At 43.4% G+C, this 15,681-nt stretch overlaps 1 long non-coding RNA gene across 1 annotated transcript in view; it reads right to left on the reverse strand.

Annotated features, from left to right (window-relative positions):
* LOC122794404 overlaps positions 1 to 15,681 on the reverse strand; it is a 606,617-nt gene that overhangs the window by 150,393 nt on the left and 440,543 nt on the right. The window lies entirely within an intron of this gene.

Here is a 15,681-nt window from a genome sequence, read left to right on the forward strand (position 1 = left end):
AATATCTCGAACAGAGTGAGATATTTGAGGAAGCCTGGCTAAGGTTGGAACTGGAGGAACCAAGCAGTGAGGTTCAGAGAGGGGAGGGAGCGATGTAACTGACCCGACTGATGGATCAAAAGATCTGGAACTAGGTCCAGATGCCAAGGTTGCTCCAACAGAAATTGATGCAAAAAAGGGAACCAAACCTGTCGAGGCCAGTAAGGAGCAATGAGGATCAATGAGGATCAATGAGGCCTTCTGAGCGATAGCTTTCTGTATCACTTGAGAGATTAGTGGGAAGGGAGGAAATGCATACAGAAGTCCCCGGGGCCAAATTTGGACTAGAGCGTCTCTGCTGGGTTGGCCTGGTAGCGGGAATAGGGTGAAATAATCTCTGCACTTGCTGTTTTGGGGAGTAGCAAAAAGATCGCAGCAAGGCTGACCCCACTTCAGAAAAATTTCTCTCACAACAGAGTCTTTCAGAGACCACTCGTGAGGCATGAGGATAGCTCTGCTCAACTTGTCCGCGATTTGATTGGACTTCCCAGGGATGTGCGTTGCTATCAGAAACCGCTGAGAAGAAATCGCCCATTGCCACAGTCTGAGTGCTTCTCGACATAGGGGATAGGACCTGGTTCCGCCTTGTTTGTTGATATACCACACTACAGACATATTGTCTGTCTGGATTGCTATCGTTCCCAAGGGAAGAGAGTCTTGAAGGGCTTGCAATGCTAAAAGCACTGCTCTCATCTCTAGAACATTTATGTGCAAGTGGCATTCGCCTGGTTGCCATGTGCCCTGGACAGTTCTGCCCTGATAATGCCCCCCCCCCCACCCGATCAGGGAGGCGTCCGTTGTCAGAGTAGCAACCGGAGGGGAAGGAACAAAGGGTCTTCCCAAGAAGAGCTGAGGGGAAGACATCCACCACAGAAGATGATTCTTGCATGTTTGCGTAATCATAATGGTGTGGGACATCGGAAGTTGCTGGTATGACCATTGTGTGAAGAGCATCCATTGAAGGATTCTCATGTGGAATCTGGCTAATGGAAGCAGAGGTATGGCAGCCGCCATAATCCCCAATACTTTCAGAACTAACCTGGCTTTGACTCTGTTGCTGCTGAAGAGGAGCGAGACCAGTTTGTGTATGTCTGTTATTCTCTGATCTGTTAGTCTCGCAGACATGTTGACTGTGTCTAGATTTGCGCCTATGAAGGTAATAGTACGACAAGGTGACAAAACAGACTTTTCGCAATTTATTGATATGCCTAAGTTTTGACAAATGCGAAAGGTGTAGTCCCTGGCCATTAGAAGAAGATGCTTGGTGGGAGCTGTGAGGAGCCAGTCGTCCAAATATGGAAACACCTGGAATCCTTGACGTCTCAGGTGAGAAGCTACCACTGCCATGCATTTGGTAAACACCCGGGGGGCAGTGGTGAGACCAAAGGGCAGGGCCCTGAATTGAAAATGACTGGTTCCCAGCCTGAAGTGGAGGAATCTTCTGGAGCGTCTGTTCATTTTTATGTGATAGTACGCATCCTGAAGGTCTATAGAGCACATCCAGTTTTTCTTTCCCAATAGGGGAAGGATGGACTGTAGCGTGACCATCCGAAATCTTGTTTTCTTGACCGACTTGTTCAAGATACTGAGATCCAAAATTGGTCTCCAGTCCTCTGTTTTCTTTGGAACTAAAAAGAACCTGGAGTAGATTCCGGATCCTTGCTGGTCTGCTGGAACTGGCTGAATTGCTCTTTTTACAAGCAGCTTTGAAATTTCCAAAGCTGCAAGATCCCTTTGAGCGGGTGGAACATCTGGAAGGGATATTTTTGATTGGTTTGGAATGCGAACGAAGGGAATGGAATAGCCTTCGGAAATGATGGACTGTACCCACTTGTCTTGAGTCAGGGATAGCCAGGCTTCTGGGTACAGTGACAATCTTCCCCCGACTGTCTCCGAAGGTGGACAGTCGGGCAACACCTCAGGGATGCTGAAAGGGCTTATCGGAAAAGGTTTCTCGATTGCCCTGGTTCTGCGGACCCCCTCTGCCTCTGGGGCGACGTCTACCATTATTGTTCCCTCCTCTGCCTCTGGAGGGGAACCGACTCTGTGCGTCAGGCAAATTCCCTTGTGATTGTTTGCGGAACCACATTTTTCCACTTTTCTGGCCTTTGGGGTAAGGTCTAGAAGGAGTAGAAAAACGGACTCCGACGGCAGACAGACTACTTTTAGTATAACCAGACTACTCACTGTATTATAAGCCTAGCACTTCTTCTCAATACTTCTCTACTAAGTAAGCACTCTCGTACCAAGTAAAGCACTACATCTACTTACCACCCCTGTGAATATCCACTTCCCTTAAAGGTATACCACTCCCTTATACTGTTCTAGCATGTCGAGTGGTAGATTACTGGTGTCGTCTCCAGTTCAGCTGGTCAATCTGGGTATCTTGAGACAATGCTACAATTGTCTCATGTACACAGACAACCCCCTCCTCCTCCCAACAAACACAAATACATGTGAGAGATGCAACTGTATAGCCAAACTGGAGGCTGAACTCTCTCAACTCAGGGCTGGCATGACCAGACAGGAGGAGATGGCAACCACACACACAACAATCCCAGTCCCACATAGACCTACCACAACTGCAAACCAAACACATAAAAACACAAAGACATACTCGGAGGCTCTAATAAAAAACTTACCAAAACAACAGAGGCTCCCCACAGCAGACATCCAAAAATCCACCACCTCAAAACAAAACACACGCAACACATACTTCAATAAATCAGTGTGTCGACCAATCGCAGCCCTTAAGGCCAAACACCTTCCCTGATACACTAGTAATAGGTGACTCCATAGTCAGACACACTGATGTCCCACTGACCAGGCTGAACAAGGAGAAGGTGACTGTGAGCTGTCTATTGGGAGCTAGGATCCGCCACATAACACACGCACTCAGGTCACTCCAAAGCAAGTACAAATATGACTCTGTCATTGTCCATGCTGGTGCGAATGACCTGAGACGTACCTCCCTGGACTACATGAAGAGAGACATAGAGGAGCTCTCCGATTATGTAGCCCAGGCTGGTATGACCCTGACCCTGAGCAGCATCTTGCCCTCACCAAGAATGATACCACAATACAAAGACAAGATGATCAGCTTTAACAATTGGCTCAAGTACTGGTGTCATTCTAAGGGGATCCAATGTCTGTCTGCCTGGTATGATATGTTGGACAAGCCACGCTGCTTTCGCAAGAAATGGCTTACACCTGTCACCACCGGGCTTCCGGATATTGGCTAAGGCTCTTGCCACCCCCATAGTGCCTTTTTTAGACAAGGCTCAAAAGACAAACCCACCTCCTTAGAAAACAAAATGGAAAAAACTAAGGGTAATGCTGCTCAACGCCAGAAGTCTAAATCTCAAGATGCAGGCACTTGATGCACTCCTCAGCATGGAGAACATAGACGTCTGTGCAGTAACTGAAACCTGGTTCAAGGCTCCTGAGAGCACCCCAGCACTACCAGGCTATACCTCGTATAATGCTTTTCGGCCCCAAAACCCAGGCCGGACCACAAAGGGAGGGGGAGTGTCCATATTCATAAAGGACACCCACACCTCCAGTTTAGTAGCAACACATGAAGCATCAGAGACCATACAGGTGCAACTAACCATAGGCAAAACTGCTATACAACTGGTAGCATGTTACAGACCACCCTCCCAATCTCAAGAACCCCACTCAGCCTTCCTGAAGACATTGGAGGATATGAATGTATCACAAAATACCATCATACTGGGAGACTTCAACTACCCAAACATAGATTGGGTACATTATTCTAGCCCTAATACCCTAGCCCAAAGGTTCCTGGAATTCATAAATTCAAATGCACTGGAACAACTAGTCACCTCTCCCACTAGGGGAGATAATATACTAGACCTGATCATCACAAACATGGGGACAAAATGCTCCACACCGGAAGTATACCCCCTCACTAGTGAGATCTGACCACAAACTAATCACCCTGGATATACATATCCCACCTCCACCCCCAGGACAAATGAGCACAGTGAAAAACTTCTCAAAAGCAGACTTCACTCTTCTTAAGACTGAGATGGTATCCTTTAAGCCCACTGTGCCAGTGGATACCACATCCCACAATGCCGAATCCTTCACAAATGCTTTCTATGGACATCTCCAAGAATGCATGGATCATGCAATCCCAAACAAATCCAAGTCCCTCTCCACCAAATGTAAGCGTCCTGTCTGGTGGACCTCAGCCATAAACAAATTGTATAACAAAAGAAGGAAGCTACTGCACGTCAGAGCGAAATCCCATGAAGGGAAGACATTTCTGATCAACATTAGCAGAAAACTACGTTCTCTCATAAAAACATCCAAGGCAAACTTTGAGAGAAAAATCGCTAAGGACACTAAAGATAACCAAAAAGCCTTCTTCAGCTATGTTAGAAACCTGGGCGGAAACCCTCAGATATGCTCAGAGTTGGTTCATAACAACAAAAAATACACTGAACCCACAGATATTGCTAACATTCTGGCTGACAGGTTCAGTGCAAATTTCTCCCCTCCTTCACCCCCAAAAGAAGAAATACTTATCCCAGCTGAATGTAATCTCCTGTCATCTCAGATGTCCAAGTGAGAACCGCCCTAAACAAAGCAAAAAACACAGCATCAATGGGACCTGACGGTATCCCGAGGTGCGTGTTACGTGAACTCCAAGAGGAGCTAAACCCACACATAAAAATGCTATTTAACCTTAGCCTTACTTCGGGATATGTACCTGAACACTGGCGTACAGCAACAGTGGTCCCACTCCACAAGGGGGGTGCCTCTACAGACCCTGGAAACTACCGCCCCATAAGCTTAACTAGCCTGGTCTGCAAAGCTATGGAAAGAATCATTATGGAACTCAAACAGAGACATAGGGGACCTACAGACACTTGACCCCACCCAGTTCGGCTTTGTAAAGGGCAGATCCTGCCTTTTAAACCTGGTTGACTTTTTTGAAACAGTCACTAAAGCCATTGATGAGGGCAAAGCAGTCCATACAGCATACCTGGACTTGGCTAAGGCCTTCGACACAATACCCCACTCAGGCATCATAGATAAGCTAAACAGCTTAAAAGTAAACCCTTATGTCACTAGATGGGTTGCAAACTGGCTAAAGGACAGAACCCATAAAGTTAAAATTGCTGGAGCAATGTCAGACTCAAAGCCAGTCACAAGTGGTGTCCTCCAGGGATCTGTCCTGGGACCCCTCTTGTTCGGCATTTATTTCTCAGATGTTAAAGCAAACATGGGAGGGCTGTGGCTGACAAAGTTCGCAGATGACTGCAAACTAGGCGCCATAGTCGATACACCAGCAGACGCACACATCCTACAAAAAGGCCTCACTGAAACGGACACCTGGTGCCATAGTCACGGCCTTAAACTAAATGCCAAAAAATGCATAGTCGTCCCTTTTGGAAAAAACAAAGTAACCACAAATTATCACAGACAGCAGCCCACTGAGTACGGAAAAAGTAATCAGAGACCTAGGGACCCAAGTAGACAGCGACCTCTCATTTGACACCCACGTTGCCAACGTGGTTAGAAAAACATTCTACCTTGCACACCTCATCATGAAGGGATTCACATCCAGATCCAAGGATGTCATTGTACCCCTATATTCCTCCCTCATCAGACCCATGATTGAGTACAATGTCCCATTTGGTATGTACCTCACCCGGCATTTGCAACAGCTGGAGAGACCACAAAAGTACCTCACCAAAAGGATCAAGGGTCTCCAACACATGTCTTATTCTGCCAGACTAAAGAAACTTCAGCTCTATTCAGTAGCATACCGCCTGCTCAGAGGTGATCTCTGCCTGACGTACAAGGCCATGTCCAATCAGGATCTGATGGACATGCTCCACCTCAAAAAATCCAAATCCATCAGGACCACGAGAGCTAAAGACGTAAACCTCGGTACAAGTATGAACAGGACATGCTGGAGGGATAGATTCATAACCCAGAGGCTTCCCATGCTTTGGAACAGGATCCCAGTTCGTATTAGGCACAGCCCCTCACTGACTCTCTTCAAGAGAAATCTTGATGAGTGGATGGGAGATCGTAAGTTTACCCCAGGGGTCACATCTGTGTCACTGCTAGACAGGGGCACAGTAAACTAATTCTATTAAATAAGGGGACCTTCATTGTGTCACTACTAGACAGAGGCACAGTATTCTAGATTTATTCTGTACATTTTTGTACCATTTCATGGGGTGGCAAAAGCCACATCACTATGGCTAGGCTTACAAATGCCCCAGGGCAGATAGCCTAGTACTATACTATGAAACTATGAAACTATGAGTAGACTTAGCAGGAGGTGCCCTTCTAGAAACCTTTTTACCTTTGGAAGAGGGTGAGACTGCCTACGTACAAAGGCAGGCTTGGAAGGAAAATTCCTCTGAAATTTTGGAACATGGTAAACACAAATGTGTTTAAATTCCTGCAAGGTTTTACCTTTCTCTTCCAGAGAATTAAAAAGCTCAGCAGCAGAACCAGAGAGATGTTTACTGTCAAGAGGAGCATCCATTAATTTAGCCTTAACATCATCCGTTAAAGGCTGGAGGTGAAGCCAAAAATAACATCTTAATACAGAACCAAAGGCAGCAGCTCTAGAAGAAGCATCAGCTGCATCAACTACATATACTATGTAAAAATGAGGGGCCACCGAGAAGAGGATCCTAACAAAAAGAGGGCCAAAGCCTTCCCTTCAGAGTCAAGGTCAGAAACAATCTGAAAAGCCTGAGAGAGAAGAGATAAAACATACCTGATCATGTGGGGTCTGGTAGTTAATAGCCTGAAAGGCCAAGGTAGCAGCAGTGTACACCTTTTTGCCCAGCCTTTCCATGGCCCTATTGTCCTTGTCAGAAGGAAGCAATTTAGTGGAAGCTAACAGTTAAGGTTTGTCTGAAGAAACAGGGGTCAGCAGAAGGATATTTATAAAAAAACTTACAATCACCAGGCACCTTATAAAACCTATCAGGTTTTTCACGAGCTGGGGGCTTGGAATCAGAAACCCGAGAGGCTGATGAAAAAGTGTCCAACAGGCAGCAAGGGCAAGAGGGACAGCCAAAGGCTTGCAGGCTCCATCTAGAGGAGTTCATAACATCTCTTCTTGACATAAGAAGCCTGGGTACAGTCCCATTTAAAAAAATTCCATCATCCGAGATACAGTATCCCCAAAGGAAAGTTCTTCAAAGGGAGAGTCTGGACTAAGAGTCCTCTTTCTCAGATCCATATTCTAATGAAGAAGGAATCTGAGAAGAATACGCTAAAGACTCTTCTTCTGAGCCCAATTCCTCATCAGAAGAGTTCAGCTCCCTAGGCCTCTTAAGAGGAGTAGAAGACCAAAGGGAGGCAGGAACAGAAACTCCCTGGTGAGGCTACAAGGCCATGAGTGCATTAGCAACCCATGTGTGAAATTAAACCACTTGCATACAAAAGACTTGGAGCAGGGAAAATGTGCTTTACTTTTCTGCATCTTTTTCAAAGGACATCAGCCCTAAAGATTGTAGGAGGTCAGAACTTTGCTGACACTATGAATCCCCAAGAACCTACAGAACACCCCTCGGTCCCTCAGAAACAATAAACAGTTTCCCCTCAATATCAATAATGGACGTCTGCAGAACCCCCAAGGATGTGTGAAAAACTGGATCCATGCTGGCCTCCAAAACGGTCGTGGCAGAGGAATCTGACAGAATTACTGGATGACCCTCCAGGCTTTCACCAGCCTCAAGAGAGACCTCTGTAGGAGGCAGCACAGCAGCTGAATCCAACCTAACTTTTTTTGTTCTTCTTGGCAGACAGCTGACCCGTGGGCTGGGATGATTCCACCCTAACACTGTGCGCCAACAACGTAAGAGATTGGTTCTCAACATAAACTGATAAAGAGAAAAGATGATGGCAAACAGTCTTAGGGACAAACGCTTGACAAATCGGGCATGACCTATGGTCGTGAAAAGCATCCGAACAAAAACTCTGACTCGTGACGGTCCTTATGAGGAATCTCTCCCACACACTGACATTTTTCCCTTTCTGGATGACACACAACCTCACAACAAAAGTAAATAAATCAATAAGAACAAAAAGTCCAACTGGGTACTTATCTGAAACAACCTGGTAACCAGCAGATGAAGAAGCATCCAGGCCAACAATCAACTGGTGGCAAATAAGTTCTGTGGCAGGTAAATCCATACATTACCTTTATGCTCTACACCGTGAGCAGGGAGCACACGTGTGATGTATGATATATAGTAGTAATCCTAAAGCTTTGGTACACTGGCCAGACATTGTGCTGCTCTTAGCAGGATAGGAATACCTTGCACAGAATACTGCAACAGGGATATGGAAGGACATCATATGTGATCTAGAATGAAGGAATGCAATTGTTTTATGAATTCCAGCATCTGCCAAAGATCTGAAGTTTATGAACTTTCACAGGTAGACGCTAAATACTGCCAGCTTCCAGCAGTGGGGGTTTCACTTGGGAACTAGAGCCAGATGACAAGAAGTGATGTCATTCTGCATGTCATCCCAGCAGTAACATTTCAGATATTAATTTGAGAAGTTTTAGTGAGACAGATCATTCTGTATTCTGTCTTGGAAATGACGCCCAGAAGTTCCATTCACCACATCTGCCTTGCTCTATTAGTACGTACTTAGGTTACAGTAATTCTCTTGGATTCAGTCAGGAATATAGTAAAACTTAGTTTAGATATTTTTCTTTATTTATTTGAAACTGGCCTGCAATGTTGCTTTAAATATTTCCTGTGGTTTTGAACTCTGATGTCACTTTGAATATATATTTAATAGGGTCTATATTACAACATCAAAGTTTCAGAACTTCGAATGTTCTAATATCGACCCCTAATAAGCGAAAGCTGAAAATAGCGAGGTTTCAGAAAACCTAATTCTTTCCTAGGGAAAGAATTTGGTTGTCCGTTCCTGTCGCTTCACAATTTTCACCACTGTGGTGGAAAGTTATGGGTCGGGTTCAGGTGAATGTGCGATTATGTGGACGTGAGGGCTAGGGCGGGTTAGGGTGCAGGTCAGGTAAGTGTGCGAATATGTGGACATGCGGGTTAGGTGGGTTAGGGCGTAGGTGAGGTGTTTGTGCAATAGTGACGGACCTTAGGGTTAGGGTTTGGGTTAAGGTAAGTGGGTAGATAGTAGTGTATGTACAGTTTAGTGTAGGGTTATATGCAAGATTTTAGGTGTTTGTGTGTGGATTGCTGTTTGTTTGGTGTGTTTGTATTGTGTGTATGTGTTTTGGAAGAGCAAATTTTTTCCCTAGGAAAAAATTTGCTGTTCTGAATTTTCGATGTTATCAGTTTTCGGTTACTAGGAGTTGATATTAGAACATTCGAAGGTCTGAAACTTCGATGTTCTAATATAGACCCATTTAATACCGTCTTGTTCTAATACAGACCCATTTAATACCGTCTTGTTCTTTTATTATTAAATATATTTAAACCTTTCATTGCGGCTGATCTGTGTAGAGATATTTAAGTTTTGAGAGTACTTGAATATTTATTTGGTGACACTGTGTGGGTCACTCCTAATAGCCTTGCTGTTGGTCAAACTACCATTTGCATTAATATTAATATCATTCAGTATTATTGGGTACCCTTGATTCAAAGATAGAATTAACTGTTGCAGCCCAACGTAGAGAGCCCAAACAAAGTGCTACTTGTTTACTAGGTGGTTTTACATGCAAAAAACCTCTTTGTAGAACGGCTTGAACAAAGTCTGAAAAAAAGAGTAGGATCCATTGGCAAATATGCTGAAATGGCCAACAAATGCTCCTTGTTAAAGAAGTAGAGACAAACCAAAGGATAGCAACTAACAAATATCAAAGAAACAAAAGTTACTTGCTTACCATAATGTTACATCTGTGCTGTCTTCTTCCATCCATCTCAACCTGTGGATTATTGGATCAGAGACCAGCAGCTCAGACTCTGAATTTAAAGTGTGAGCTCCTCGCCCATAATGGGAGCACGGGAAGGCTTAAGGCCCCTGGATAAATTAGCATAGTAATCACTTATGAGCCTATAATGCACATCACCTAATCTCCTCAGACTGAATCTCCCCTCCCCACTGGTTCCCAGTACAAGAAGTAATTACAGATAACAGACAGCAACCTGGTGAAGTCCAACAAAGGAAGACTTTGGAAAGGCCAACAAGGTAATCTAATAGTAGAAACTGACAACAAGCCAATTTGGAATGAGGAGAGAGTGAGGAAATGTTGACACTGGATGGAAGAAGAAAACAGGGATTGAACATTCCAAAGTTGTCTTTTCCATCTGCCTCAACTTCTAGGACAGAGTCCTCAGCCAAGTTGATATGGGTGGTACTACAGAAGAATATTCCTGAAAATGGTATAGCCAAACGCTGCACTAAGCTGCATGCTAAATGTTGTACTAGATTGTAAATCAAGCTTATGATGTGCAAAAAAGGTATGGACATTGAACCATGTAGCTGCTGAGAAGATGCCATCTAATGACACAACTAAAAGCTACAGATATGGATACTGCTCTCATAGAATGAGCCATGGGTTTGGACGGCAAGGACAATTCATTAAAATTATACACGAGATGCAGTTAGTAAGCCATTTGGACAATTCAACCTTAGACACACCTGCTACTAATTTTGTTTTGGAAAAAGAAACAAAAAGCTAGTCAGACCTCCTGATACTGTTTGTTCTATGCAAAAAGTACCTTAACTGTTGATGCAGATTCACAAAGTGAAGCATGTATTCTCCTTTGACAGCAAATTTTGCAAAAAAAAATATTGGCAAAATGAATAAACTGGTTTAAGTTAGTCTCAGAGGCCACATTAAGTAAAAATGCTGGACTACTCAGATCAGAAATCTACAGCTGAGAAAAGTTAGATACACAGGTTTACATGACAAAGCCATAGTTTAGAGGAAGTAACTGTAACTAGGAAAGTACAGTTGCAAAAGTAAACTTGGCACAACAGTAGATGTTCCAATTATTCCTGCTGCAGAAAGCCTTAGGAGTTATATTCTGCATAAAATATAACTGACCAGCTTCCAAAGCTTCAGGGCACCTTCCACATGCCCAGTCAGCTCAAGCTGAGCTGACTTAAAAACAAAAAAAAAAAAACGCTTGGGCGCCAAGCCCTTCAGAGCTTTCAAGCCAACAGAGAGAGGGAGGCGTACCCCTGAATGGGCACTGCTAGCTATGACAAAAAGTACATTTTCACAACTTGGCATAAACGTATAAAAAAAAATAAGGGGTGGGTGGTGAAGGAAGTTTGCATCTACTACAGCAGTGATTATTCGAACATTAACAGCTATGGCAAGTGTACTTCTACAACTGCACCATCTTAATCATACTGATCACTACTGCAGCAGCCTTAACTATATGGGTAGATTGCCCTAACTTACTATATTTACCAGGTGGATGGAGAAGAGTCCAACAGCCCCTGGAGAATGGCTCTAGCAAAGTCTGATCTAGACCTAGAGAAGGAATCAAGCTTTGCAAAACTATGTAACCAAGGACCAAGTTGCATAGATGAGGCAAAGGCCCTAGTAAAATGGGCCTTGACTCTGCCTGGCTTTAGACAACCATATGGAAATATTCTACTTTGACACAGGTTGTACCTTTTACATTATCACATGAAATGAACAATTCATCCAAAGATCTGAAAGACAGTTCCATCAAGATAATAACAAAGCTGTCTGTGGACATCTAAGGTATGTTTGATCTTTTATTCCTTATTTTTAGGTCCAAGACAAAAAACCGTGAGATGCACAGTTTTGACAAAGTAAACTCGGACACCATTTCAGGCATAAAAGAAGGGTTAGTTCTCAAAGAAACCCTTGTCTCTGTGGAAAATGAGATAGGGTTGACTCACTAAGAACTTACAACTCAAATACCCTTATTAAAGATGGTCAGAACAATTAGTAAAACTGTTTTCAATGTTAAGAATCTCAAGTCAACCATTTTACCTGGTCTAACTGGAGCAAGTGTTAACTTCTCCAACACAAAATTAAGATCCCAATGAGGGGCTAACAGTTTTTCTTAGATGCCTCTTATGCAAAACCTCTTGCAAAAACATTTTGACATGAGAATGCACCAAAACATGCTGAAATAGCCGATAAATGAACCTTGAAGGAAGAATATGAAAGACCATAAGATAATAACTCACACAAATACTGTAAGACCAGAGAACAAACAGCCCTGAATGGGTGCTGGTTAGGCACCAACTAGATAACCTTTTCTATTTACTAGTATATGATTTTTTAGCAGCAGGCTATCTTAATGCCATTAGTACCTCCTGCGCATCCTCAGTAAATATGTGCCTGAAGGGACTTAAGACCCTATAATAACAGCAGCCAGGTGAAGTTGACTGAGGCCGTGTTGCATCTAACACCCCTGATCTTCTGAGAGTAGATCCATTCTGTGAAGAAACTTGTAGTGATTGCACCTGTTTCCAAAAGAAGGGAGAGCCACTGCTGCCTAGGGCAGCAAGGAGTCACTACAATGATCTTGGGGGATTCCTTCTGAATCTTCAGAAGTACCCTGGATATCAGTGGAAAAGCATACAGGAACATTCTTGTCCAAGGAAGAGAAAAGGTATTTGTCTTCCAGGCCTTCTTGCATGGAGTCCTGGAGCAGAATCTTGACAGCTGATTGTTAAGAGAAAAGGTCTACCTGAGGTACTTCCCACAGATGGGTCAAATCTTGGAAGATCCCCTGATCTAGTTTCCATTTGTGATGATCTGCCCTTCTCCTGCTCAGCTGGTCTCCCACACAAGTTTGCTCTGACAGAATGTAGGATGCCCATTATAAGTGAGATTTGTTATATCCCAAGCTAATATAACTATATTTCAAAGGGGGTACGACATGGTTCCCCATTGCTTATGTGCTTGCATGTCCCTAGTGTCCGACACACCTTGCATTTTAAACCCTCCTGAAACTGCTCCTCAATGTCCGAGTAGTCTCTGGTCACTCCTTTGGAACAGGGAGGAAGGGGAGACTTGAATTTAAGGATATTTGCCGTCTCCATGTGACTTTCCTTTTGACATCTCCCAATAGTGGGATTTGAAAAGTAAAAAGGATGTTGGTGCTGGTACCAAAGAAACTTCAGACATCATTGTATCTTTCTCATATGGAGTCTTGCCAGAGGTACTATGAGAATCAGATGCCAGGACACCCAAAATCCCTGAGATATTCTCTTGCAGTGACGGAGAGAAACAGATCTAGATGTAGCTCTCTTTTTCCCTGTGGATGAAAGACTCTGAACTGAGATGGTTTGCTGATGCCACAAGAACACAGTCCTGTGTGAAGGGGTTTAAAAAGACTTGTTAATCTTCTCTTTGGAATCCCTGCTTGAGTAAGAGATCTCTCACCCAAGTGAGATTGATGCGTGACACTTTGAAAAAAAGACACTGCAAAGATATGCAAGCCATCTAAATATGGACCAGTGTGGATACCCTGTAGCCTGCAATGAGCTACAACTGTCACTATACACTTTGTGAACACTCTTGGTGCAGTAGATAGTCTAAAGGGTAAATCAGAGAACTGATAATGTGATACACACAACACAAAATAAGAAATACCTGAAGTCTGGATGAATAGGGACGTGATGATAAACCTCTTAAATCTAGTGTTACCAGAAAACGTGACTAAAGAAGAAGTAACCGGTTGTGAAGTGCCATCAGTATGAACTTGGGCACCATCACAAGCAGGTTTAGGAAAGAAAGATCCAGAACTGTTCTCCAAGCATTTTCTCCTTTCTTTGGCACTAAAAATATACCGGAATAAAAACCTTCCCCCACATGGGAAGGAGGAGTCGGCTCTATACCCCCCCCCCCCAAGACGGCATGTGATGGAGGACAGGTGGAAATACATGTCTGGTCTGGTGGATGAGGGATTACTAAATATAAAGGAGGAATTTCTTCCCACTGCCACCTGTAACCTTGATGAATGATCTTCAAAACCTAACAGTCTGAAAGTATCTGTTGCCAAACAGAAAGGTGGAGATTCAGACTTCCTGTAAGGGAAATGGAGCTACCATGATGGGGAGGACAATATCCCTTAAATAATCATTCTGACTTGGACTTTTCTTGGTTTTGGGTAGTTCCAGAATTCGTTTTCCCCTTGTCATTTCTTCTGTTTACCTGCATTTTGTAAAGAATGTTTATTCTGCTTTTCTCCAAAACTGAATGTGGGGTTGCAGAATCCCTTATTTAATTTATTTATTGATTGATTGACATTTGTTTACCAGGAAACCTTAGAAACTTTGGAAAAAGGAGGCCTGAAAAAATCAGAGATTCCTTGTACCAACTTAACCCATTCATCGCACTTTTTTTTTTTATCTCCTCTACAGCAGAGGGGCCAAAAACTAAAGCTCTATCCAAAGAAGAACTAAAAATGAAATTTTTAACATCCAGGAAATTTTGAGAATGCAGCCACAGCCTTGGAAGTTTCAACTGAGTCATACAGAAACTAAACGAGTAGTTCTTGTACAGTGTTGTTGTATCTTTCGGCTTTTCCCGGTTAGGGGTCGCCACAGCGGAACTCGTAAGAAACTAAATTATTTAAAGCAGATTTTCCTCACGAGAAGCTGTAGATAAAACATTCCTCATATTTTCACAATTAGAGCAAACTTTAACATAGGAACCTGACAGTTCAGAATTCAGAAAATCCAAGTTGCAGAAGCAAACAGTTTTCCCATACTTACCAATAATCGTCCCATACTTATCAGAAAGAGTATGACTGGACTTAAGTAAATGTTTAGTGGCAGTAGGATTAACTAAAGCCATAGCTGCTGGGTCAGATTTGTGAATTCTGTATAAAATGTAAAAGACTGAGGAACTGTATACATCCTATCTTCTTATTTAGGGGCAGTTGGCTGACCATCAGAACAAATACATGCAACAACACACACACATATCCTCTGCTGACAAACTGGAGGAACATGTGAAGGTTCAGGAAACTCCTGTAACAGCTCATAATATTTTCTGTGGGACTAAGAAACATTAGTGTTCTCCCACTGAAAACACAAGCATGTTCTGTAAATAGTCTCAGAGAAACTTAAAACCCCCACAGGGAGAAAAGTACAGTTTTGTACCTACCATAAATGTAGATGTTCGAAGATCCACATTGCTGCAGTCCTAACACTTGGGTAGTCCGCTGTCCTTGGTCGGCCCGAATATCAAAGTATAAGGCTGACGTCGGTCAGGGCGCATTTGACTGATGTCAGGACGTCAGGGTACAAATGTGCATGACCGACGTCATATCCTCAGTCTTTTCTTGCCCCAGATGTCAGAAGACCCTAAAAATAAAGGTCAAAACCAAAAAACAGCAAACAACCAACCAACCACCCCTGCACTAACTATATGTACAATATATACAATATACACAAAATGTACAACCCAACCCACACAACCGCCTCTAACTACAGAGGGGAAGGAGGGAGGGTAAATTGGACTGCAGCAATGTGGATCTTCGAACATCTACATTTATGGTAGGTACAAAACTGTACTATGTTCTTCATCTCACATTGCTGCAGTCCTAACACTTGGGTAGAATCCCAAAGCAGAGGTAAGGGAGGATGGCTAACTACAAGGAAGCAGGAGCTGCCAAAATGCCCTGCAAAACAGCAGTG

Source organism: Protopterus annectens, chromosome 2.part1 (assembly GCF_019279795.1).
Source record: "Protopterus annectens isolate FY-2018-M chromosome 2.part1, PAN1.0, whole genome shotgun sequence".
In the NCBI taxonomy this organism is placed as follows: Eukaryota; Metazoa; Chordata; order Ceratodontiformes; family Protopteridae; genus Protopterus; species Protopterus annectens.